Raw genomic sequence first — 9,974 nt, forward strand, 5'->3', positions numbered from 1 at the left:
GAGAATCTCATGCTGCAAGGGTGATACATCTTTGTCACATGTGGAAGCTAAAGAGGAGAAAGTAAAAGAAAGGTGAGGAAGGATCTCATAAAAATAGAAGAGAGACAATAGAATAGAGGAAAGGGCCCAGGGGCAGGGAGGACAGGAGGGAAAAGGGAGGTACAGAGGGTAGAAAATGACGACGTTATATGGTTATGTTGTGTGCAAGTACAAATAAATAATAATAATCCCATTATTATGTATAATCATAATGCACAATAAGAAATAAAACCACACCCACAACTCCACAGGGAAGGGGGACGCTGGAGGTAAGAGCCTGGGAACTATGGAGACGACTTCCCTCTCTTCCAGGAGGACTCTTGGAGGGCTTTGTACTTTGGTCCTATTTTCTTTTGGACTACGTGCTCCTCAGAAAGCGACATCTCCAAAACCTTGCCCCCAACACTAGATTTTGGATGTAAAACAGTTTCTTGAAGTGTGTTCTGCGGCCTCAGCCCCTGAAGCTCCTGGGGCCTGTAATTGTAGAATTCCAGCTTCTTCAGATCAATGGCGTGAGCCCACGTCTCTAGCTGGAAGGACCCAGGGATCTGCATTTTCAACCCACGCTTCCTTGGTTCTTTAGAGTAAAACTCCTGCTGCAAACTCTCAGCGAGTTGAGCTGAACTCCAAACCCGTCTTCCTTCTACAGTCCCTAAATGGGGAGTGTTATTTTCAGAACTCCAAGGGGACGTGCCTGAATTCCTTTGGCCTGAGTGGCAGGGGCATGTGTGTGCCTTTATAAGGAGAACACCCTGCCAAAAGATAAGCACAGGTGGACTCAGCCCTCAGGGGTCCCCACACATGTGCGCTGTTTCCAGAGATAGCAACGCCAGTCCTGGGCCGACTCCGTGGGTCTACCCGTGTGAGGCTGCACAGCCTTATATAGAGAGGTGGGGACAGAGTGTTCGGCTCCTCCTTGAACTGCCTGCTCTCAGAACTCGCACGTGTCTTTTTTGGCAGCTGATGTGAAGGAGGTCACCATGTGTCTGTAGCTATCTTTGGAGACTGCCCACCCTGGTTTGGTGCGTGGTTGACAAATGGCCTGTGAGCCGAGCTGGCGGCTGACCCGTGACCGGGAAACAGGAGTGAACATCTGGATGGTTTCTTTTGGCCGTGGGGTTGTGAGTGATGTTGGGGATGGTAAGAGGTCGACCCAGGACCTGGTTTGGTTCTGGTGGAGACTTACCAGGGATGGCATGATGGTAAGTCGAGGTAGGTCGTGCCCACAACCACTGCCTTGCTCACATGTTGTCTCCTCAGTTGTCTGCTGACTCCCCTATCTAAACAACACTCCCCCTCGACTTTTCCACGAAGCCCTGCTCACCCTGGTGTGAATGCTGTGTGTATTCATCCTCTGCTGGACTGTGAGCCCGGGGAAGGCTCCCAGCTTGTCCTGTCCCTTACAGGGTTCCTGGGGCCTGGAGTGGACCTGGAATGTGGGAATGCTGGAAGAGTATTTGTTGAGTGACTCAGTGATAGACAAGCTACCCCAGAGGGAGGGTTGCTGTCACCTGGAAGCTCCTGGCACCACGGGCTTCTTCTGGCTCTTCTATGTGGACCTGCTCCCGGGACCTGGGATCTTCTAACGAATGCTCTGAGTCGGAGCAATGGCTGTGTGCCTGGCCATCTCAGCTGGGTACCACAGGCTGTGGACTGCGTACTCCTATCCCTGTCCTCAGAGGAATAGTCCTGTGGGACTTCGGCTGGTCTCTGCAATGTCCACGCACAGTGGCTCTCACTTCCCTTGGGAGGCTTCCGCCCCCGACAGATTCCAACCCTTCAAGGACAGCTCAAGTCCAGCGCTCCAGGAAACAGCTTCTTCTGATGACATCACCCTCCCTGGCTTTCCTGGCTCCCAGTTCCCACTGGGCCTGTGGTCTCTGAGCCAGCGCAGCTGCTGCTGAGGAGGCATGTCTTGCCATGGGTTAGGAGCGCTTGCTCAGCAGGACTGATAGACGCTGGAGTCCAGGGACCGGACACTTCAGCACACCCCTCAGATCACCTGGTATTTCCAGGGCATGCAGTAGGTGCTCACTAATCTCCTATCGATTGCTGAATTGTTCCTGCTCCATCTATGTAAGTACTATAATCAGCAAAGAGGACAGAAAGGCACTGGATCCCAATATCCCCTAAGGTCACACCTCCGGTGGCCTAACTTCCTCCCACGAGGCCCCACCTTGTAAAAGTGCCACCACCTCCCAACAGTGCCACAGGACCGAGCCTTAAGCACATGAGCCAAACCAGCACACACAGATGCACAGAGTTCTAGATGCACACAGTTGAAGGACATTATAATTCTGTGTACAGAGGAAAGGCACAGGATGGGGAAGAACTGTCCCTCTGTCCACTCCCCTCCTCCAGAGAACAGTCTCAACCCTTGAGTGGTTCCCTCGACCCTGACCTTGCTGCTGCTGGACGAATCCCACAGACCTAGCGGCCCGATGTGTATTTATGGCCTTACTGTTCTGGAGGCCAGAGTCTGACGTGGAGTCAGGGTGTCAGAGGGCTGATTCCTTCTGGAGGCTGCAGGGACCATCCGTTTCCCCACTTTTCCAAGCTTCCAGAAGCTGCTGCATCCCTGGACTCACAGCCCCTCTGTCTCAAAAGCCAGCGACCCCTGTCCCACCTCTCCTCCTTGTCTCCTCTCACTCTGCCGCCTTCCTCCTCCACCCTTTCAGGACCCTCGTGAGAACAGTGGCCACCTGGATAAACCAGGATCATCTCCCACCTCAAGGTCATCAGCTTAACCACACCTGCAAAGTCCTTTTTGTCACATAAGGTAACAAACTTATGGGTTCACAGGATTAGGGCTCGGCCATCGCTGGGGACCACCATCCTGCCGCACCTCAGGATGACCCACGGTGTTACTTCCTGCTCACGTATGGTGTTACTCCTGGGCTTTCTACTAGAGAAGTGGGGATTTCACTCCCACGTCTGCACCCCCCTCCCTCATGCTCTCAGAATGTCATGTTGACTGTGCAGCAGCTGTCCCTGCAGAGCCACCCCAGTGGCTGTCCTCTCCTCCCCTTCTCGTGGAGCCTTTCCCCCGCCTTCGTCTTTGCCCATGACTGACTTGTACCATGTTCCTGGGTTTCTCCAGCCCTTCTCTGAGAGCCCTGCAGCTTTGGCTGGGACAGGGCCTGGCTGTCCTCTGGGCACTCACAGCATGGTGGCTGGGGTTCACAGTGGGGAAGGGGAACAGGGAGGTAGGAGGCCCGAGGGAGAGAGGGGCAGAAGAAACAGAGACACGAACAGAGAGGGAGAGACCCCAAACAACAAGTGGGACCACCATCCTTTGACCTTGGAAGTCACGTGGTGTCCTGTTGCTTCACTCTGGTCAGCAAATCTCGTCACCAAGGGGAGGGGAAATAGGCATGTTTAAAGGGGGCATGTCAATTTCCTGCAAGATGAGACCAGAAATATCACAGTGGACAAGCTTGGGAAATATGAATCCACCATATATTTTTCTTCAACTAAACAATGTATGTTCTGAGAGATGGCGCTAGCAGAATAAAGAAGTATTTTGTGTCCATTCCACTCGTTTCCCACTGTGTGCCCGAGAGAGCTCATCTGTTCTCCAGTGGCCAAAGCAACATTGTCATGAGCCTCAAGAGACCTCTCCTGTCTTGTTATCGCTACCCACCCCAGTTGCATTTTACATGATCTGATCTTTTTTCTTTGCTTATTATTACAAAATAACTTTTAGTAATCTTTTTCCTCCAAGGAAACATGCAGAAACAGCTGCACTTCCTAAAAGTCCTTTATTGTGTGCTTTAACCATCTGAGAAAACAGAAGGTATTTGTGATAGATGTTTTTCTGAACCAGCGGCTGATGCTAGGACAATGGCCACACAAACTCTGACTACTCCCTGTCACCTTGACCCCCACCAGGCATGTTTCAAAAACCACTCCTTCAGAAATAGGTGACCTAATAAGAATGTGTTTTACAGAATATTTGAACCAGCTGACCCAAACCAACATTAAATCAAAACCTCAGATTTAGGCAAAAAGGACGCCTAACATGTTACGTGTGCATTTCCAGGTGCAGTTGGCCCTCCCTATTCCTATCTGCAGTTCCTCATCTCCAGATGCAACCGTCTCCAGATGAAGGATATTTGAAAAACAAAAACAAAACAGCTTGGCCATCCTCTTTTTATTTTCTTGTCATTATCCCTAAGTAATATGGTATGACAACTACTTACACAGCATTAAATGTTAGATATAAGCAACCCAGAGGTGCCTGGAGATAGTGGGGGGTGGTCACATGTAAATGCCACGTCCTCTCATGTAGGGGCCAGCATCCTGCCAGCAGGGGAGGGGTGTCCTAATCCCCATGGTACTGAAGGGCAACTGTCCTTACAATATGGACAATATCACAAGAAAGCAGGGGTTGCCTCCCAGCCAGGGCGCTGGTAAGCACAGAGACTGCGCGATGAGCGCCTCTGAAGGTGGCCGGGGAAGCTGGATGCCCTATGGCGTGGGGGCTGCTCAGACATCTGGGATCCCTGGTTTTTCTTACTCCACATTCAGAGTAGATTCTGGCTGGTGCTTGGGGAACCTCAGCCTGATCCGTGGAATGTGCCTTCCTCTCCCTTGGAGGGTGTCTGTGTGTGCTTTCCACTCTAGGCCATAGCGGTATGTGTCACGCACTGAGCAACTCCGGGTGTACCCTTCTGCTGAGAGGCAGCCTAGGTCTGCTCTCTGGCACACAACAAAGTGTATCTCAAGGAAGGGATGCCTGTTCCTAGTTCATGTACAGATGCCTCCTGACTGGGAGGGGAAAGAACTTGGTGCCAGCCATCAGTTACTCTGGTGTCATCCTGCCTTTCCTGCTCACTGGCTGCCTGCTTGCCCTGGGCATGTGTGTGCCAGAGCTGCTGTAATACACACCATAGACTGGCGGCTGAACAGCAGACACTATTGCTTCAAGTCCTGGAGGCTGGGAAGGCCCAGATCAAGGCGTCAGTAGGCTTGGTCTCTTCTGAGACTTTTTGGTTGGTTTGTAGATGGCCATCTTCTCCCTGTGTCTTCACATGGTTGTCTGTGTGTGTCCTCTTCTCTAAGAATGATACTAGTCGTGTTGGATCAGGGCCCCCATGAAATCTCATTTAACTTTCATGACCTTTTAAAGACCCTGTCTCCAAAACAGTCACATTTCAAAGTGCTGGGGAATAGGACTTCAATCCACAAATTTTAAGGTGGCATGATTCATCCTGTGACCCTGTGCTTCAGGAACGTGATCTCTAACCTGGGGGTTAGAAAGATGACCTTCTTAAAGGAAAGTATGTGAAAGTGCTCTGTAGACTGTAAAGTTCCATGCAAATACGAAGAGTTACTTCCTGTGTCTTGAAAACATGCCTGGTTCTCTGATGTGACCATTCAGATCTGGCAGAAATAAGGAATGGAATGGCCTTCTGGAGGGTGGGAAGAGCTGCTACCAGGTAGACAGCACATAACGTAACGGCCTGCTCTTCTGGTGTTAGGTTCTCTCTCAGCTCCCCAGCTATGAATGCTGATGTACTCAGCTTAGTGCACAGTGAGTACCTGCTGTGTGCCATGCCCTTGGGATAAGGATGGGAGGAAACAGAACGGTGGCCCACAGCAAGAGATAAAAGGCTTCCTGGGCACATGGGCCCTCCACCTGGTTGGAATAGATGACGTATGCCCCAGTGCTTGCCAGCTCTTCCATGTCTTTATTGGGGGATCACAAGGTCACTCTGCAGGGAGAGTCATTTCCTCTCTTCATGGAATCACATCAGGTGATTTTTTCAGGTATCTCAGCAGTGTGACCCCTGAGCAAACACTAGGGGGTGCTGGTGGCAACCAGATGCCCAGATGAATTTAAGTTTTCCTTTACTTTCTTCCTGTGAAAGGAAACCAATGGTTCTGATACATCCTGAAGAAATTGAGTTTTGAAATGTTACTCCGTGGTGACACAGCTGCCCAGAGGGAAGTAGGCCAGTGGGAAGTGCCAGGATTCCTGTTCATAGGTCTGTGAATGTGCCCATAGATGGCTGTGACCATTCTGTAGATTCATGCAGCCTCTGGGACAACCCCACAAGGGGAGGAAATCAACCTGCCCAGGTTTGGGGAGTGGTGAGCTGGGAAATCTACATTTTATAATTCCTGGGTGATCTGTACCTTTTGGATTCCCTCCATATCTCTTTCAGGAGGAAGGTCTTTCTTTCCCTTGTTTGTGTCCTCTCTTCCCCATCCCTAGGAAACCAGGGCTTTAATTTACCTTCTATCAGAAATTCAGAGTTAAGGGCATTTCATCTACTAATCTAGGAGGATAACTCCTATTGCAGACACTGGTAGGGGGTGGGGGTTGGAGTTTCAAATGACAGGAAAGGCCTCGGACATCCGTAGGCAGCTGAAATGGTTTAGTTTGACTCTTCTACGGTATCCATCATTTCTTCATGCAGTTGAATCTGGGACAAATGTCATTCACTTGACACCAAGGAATAAAGGGTAGGCACTTTTAACATCTCTAGAGGAGTCCCCTCAGAGAGCCCGTTTTCCACTCCTGGCCTGTCCTGTGGTTAAGCGGCGGCTCTTTCATAGCATTCTCATGACATCTGCTGATCCTGGTCATCCTCCTTCTTCCAGTCGGGTGCAGGACACCAGGCTCCAAACGCTGGGCCCAGGGACTGCACCAAGGCCAGGCCGCGGGAGGGACCTAGTCCGGGACAGCGCCCTGCCCACTCCTGCCACACGCACGGAAGCACTTGGCCGAGCCCTGGCCCCCAGGGTTGTCAGTCACTAGCAGCCGCGTGGGGGGGGTGGGGGCGTGCAGGTGATATGTCACCTGGCTGAGATGAAAAGCGCGGCTCCGTGCGGCCAGGGGCAAGTTTCCCGCGCCCGTCGTCACCGAGGGCGGGAGAAGCCCTCATTCCTGGGGTGCGAAGCTCCCCGTCCTCCCTGATACGCCCGCCCCGACTTCGGGCCGGGACGCTCTCTGGCCTGGAGGTTTGCAGCGGGCAGAGGGAAGGGAGCGGCGAACGTGTTGCAAGGCCGGGAAACCGCAAGCTCCCGAGCTGCGGACGCCGGACTGCGCAGGCGACCGCCGCAGCCCGCGAGCACGTGGCAGGAACCCGGGCGGCGCGCAAATCCCGCGAGAAGACGCGTGGCGTGACTTCCCCGGCAGAGCGGAAGTGCCCGGTCGGCGCGGAGGCCACGTGATCGCGCGCCGCGGCTCCGATTGGCCCCTGCCGTGCGAAGGCAGATCGCAGCGCACCGGGCTGGGTTGGGGTCTGGTCTGCGGACCTCGGGGTGGCCCGGTACTCTCAGTGCCTAGCTTTGCACCCCGGGACTGTGTCCCGAGTCCCCAGCAGCGTGCAGGGCAGCCCTGCGGAGTGGGGCTTTCCCGCGAATGCTCCGCAGCTCCAGTGGCGCTGGGAAAGGTGGCCGGCTGTCCCCGTGACGTGGCGCCCCGAGGGCCCCCTCCCCAGAAAATCCTGGCGCAGGCGCGTCTTCCCTTCCCCGCAGGAACCCGGGTCCTACCTGCTTGCCCCTCTGTGGCGTGCCCATGGGGCTTCAGGACCACCCCCGTCGACCCCCGGGGTGAATCTGCAGTGAAATCTGCGCGGTGACTTGGTGGCAGGCGTAATTTCCCTCCTTCCTGGCAGAAGGGGGCAGGCTGACACTGGCCTCATTCCTGTAGGACTGGGAAGTCACACGTGTGAATTCTGAGTGTCACAGCCCAGCCACGCTCAGGATTCCTAGGAGCCCTGCCGGAATGACCCCTTGGTCTCTCAGATCCATATCCTCCTCCAGCTCTCTGCTTGTAAGCACCTTGTGAGCAGGAATATTGGAGACTGAAGAAGACAGTCCTGTCTAGCGGGGCTAGGTTTGGAAAGGAAAAGAGTAGGGCTCACAGCCGCCACCAACAGGTGCCCCGATAGTTGCCAAACTTAATTGTCCTAAAGGTAGATTTTAGCTTTATTTCACCCAAGAAGATTCTGAGGCTCAAGGGGTTGTGAATGACCAGAGGTCACACAGCTGGTCTGAACTGGTCTGAACAGCTGGTCACACAACTGGGTCTGAAGCCCAGTTGGGGTTTGAATCCAGGTCATTCAGGATTTTTTCCAGCCCTACCTTTCTGCTCACCCCTGATTAGAACACTAAGATGCTAGGGAGCCATGTTTACTCTGCCCATAGGAGTCCAGGAACACTTTTATAGTCCATTTGAATTTGTCTTTTAGGCAAAGTAGACTTTAAGGCAAAGAGCGGCATGTGCAGAAGAAGGCTCATTCCAGCACACTTCTAAACCCAGATGTTTCTGACTTCCTTCCCAGCCACTGCTCATCCTGTTTGTCCTGTGGATACCTGGAGCGCAGCATTTCCCTCTACATCTGGCCTTTCTGAGAAGGTTGTTCTGGTTAACCACCCTCCACCACCAGCATTCCTGCAGAGACTCAAGCTTTGAAGACCACATGGTCTCTGAAGTTCCCTGTCATTTCCTGTTGTTCTAGGAACTCTCCCTTCATGATCCTTCATAGTTTGTTTCTTTCCATTTCCATGGGGCACTTGGGCTACTGCAGTAGCTCGCAGAGGGTTCCTCTGCTCATTACACTAGGGAGGCTTACTTAGGGCCTGTCTGGTGCTTCCACCGCTCATCAGATCCATTCAGTCTGTTTGCTGATCCTGTTTCACTTGGGCATGTTTTCATCTTTGTTTTTCTGAATATCTGCCTTCTGCCTATAAGGGATCAGATACTTCATTTGGACCAGCTTCACCCCTAAATGTCAATTTGTGTTTCTGTTTATATCCTGAGATTAGGCTTGGTTTGAAACACCAAATCCAGGTGGGAACCTGGGCTTTTATCTTGCTTGGGAGGGAAATTCAGACTCCATCTTCCACTCATCTGGAGTGGAAATTTAAAGCATCATCCATTCTCTCCAGTCCTGCCTCGAGAGCAGCCTCATCTCTCTCCCTCCAGTGCGGATCTGCTTTGGGATCCTCGCTTCTGAGAAGGTCCGTGACCATAGCTGCAGGCATTTCTTTCTGTCAGTCCATCATTCCTCAGCTGGGTGTGGGCATCATGTGCTGCCCAGGCCTGAGGGTCTTGGCTTTGGAGTCCAGTGATCACAGCTGTTTACCACTGTCAAGGAAAAAGGTGGCAGTGGTTTAGTTAAGGTCTTGGTTGGCCTTGTTTGTAATTCTAGAATCGGGCAACACCTCAGTCCACAGAGTAAGTGCTCAGTGGGCACAGCAGAGGGGTTGGTTTCATAGATGGAGGAAGAGCAGGAAGAAAGCAGGTGGCCATTGCAAAGCCGCTCTCCTCGGAAGGACAGGGAGACACGACGACAGAGAAAAGAAGCAACGGGTGAGCACGAGATCCTTCAGGGTCGTTTTGATTTTTAGGATTAAAGGCTACAGACATTAAAGCAGAAGGAAATTCTTGTCACACTGATTTGTCTGGCTTGGGAATGGGGCTCTATGGCTCTTTCCTGATCTGTCAGAAGGTCAGGTGACTTCTTAGCTTTTGGTTGGGTGAGGAGAAACTTTGACATGGGTGAATTTTCATCAGGTCACTGGGGCCCAGTGCAGGAGCTTAGTCCAAATCAATGATCTCCTTTAATTCTGTCAAATGCCACCCTCCACATGGTTTCTCTTCCATGGTGACAAGCCTGTCTGGAAACAGTTCATTTCCAAAACGCATTTACAATCCTAAAGGTTCTGAAACCAGAAAATGTGTTGGAGCTTTGCGTGGAACTCATTTGGGAGCAAAACCTTGACCCGAACTGGGCTATTTATAGTCTTTTATCCCACTGAGCGTGACTATTGGATTTGATATGGGGAATGCTAATGTGCTCGATTAAAAGGTGCTGCTGTGGACCTCCCTGGGGCCGTGCGCCTTGTGATCTTTTTGAAATTCAGGGCGTTCTGAGTTATGAGACCCCTCGGTGGGTTCAGATAAGGGATTTTTGGAA

At 52.1% G+C, this 9,974-nt stretch overlaps 1 long non-coding RNA gene across 1 annotated transcript; it reads left to right on the forward strand.

The window, feature by feature from the left end:
- The first annotated feature begins 293 nt into the window (after positions 1-293).
- LOC125616955 lies at positions 294-3,571 on the forward strand. Its single transcript, XR_007347765.1, has 2 exons — positions 294-1,241; positions 1,446-3,571. It is a non-coding gene; the product is annotated as an uncharacterized LOC125616955 (long non-coding RNA).
- Positions 3,572-9,974: the final 6,403 nt, after the last annotated feature.

The sequence above is a fragment of the Marmota marmota genome, unplaced genomic scaffold (genome assembly GCF_001458135.2).
Source record: "Marmota marmota marmota unplaced genomic scaffold, marMar, whole genome shotgun sequence".
Lineage (NCBI taxonomy): Eukaryota > Metazoa > Chordata > Mammalia > Rodentia > Sciuridae > Marmota > Marmota marmota.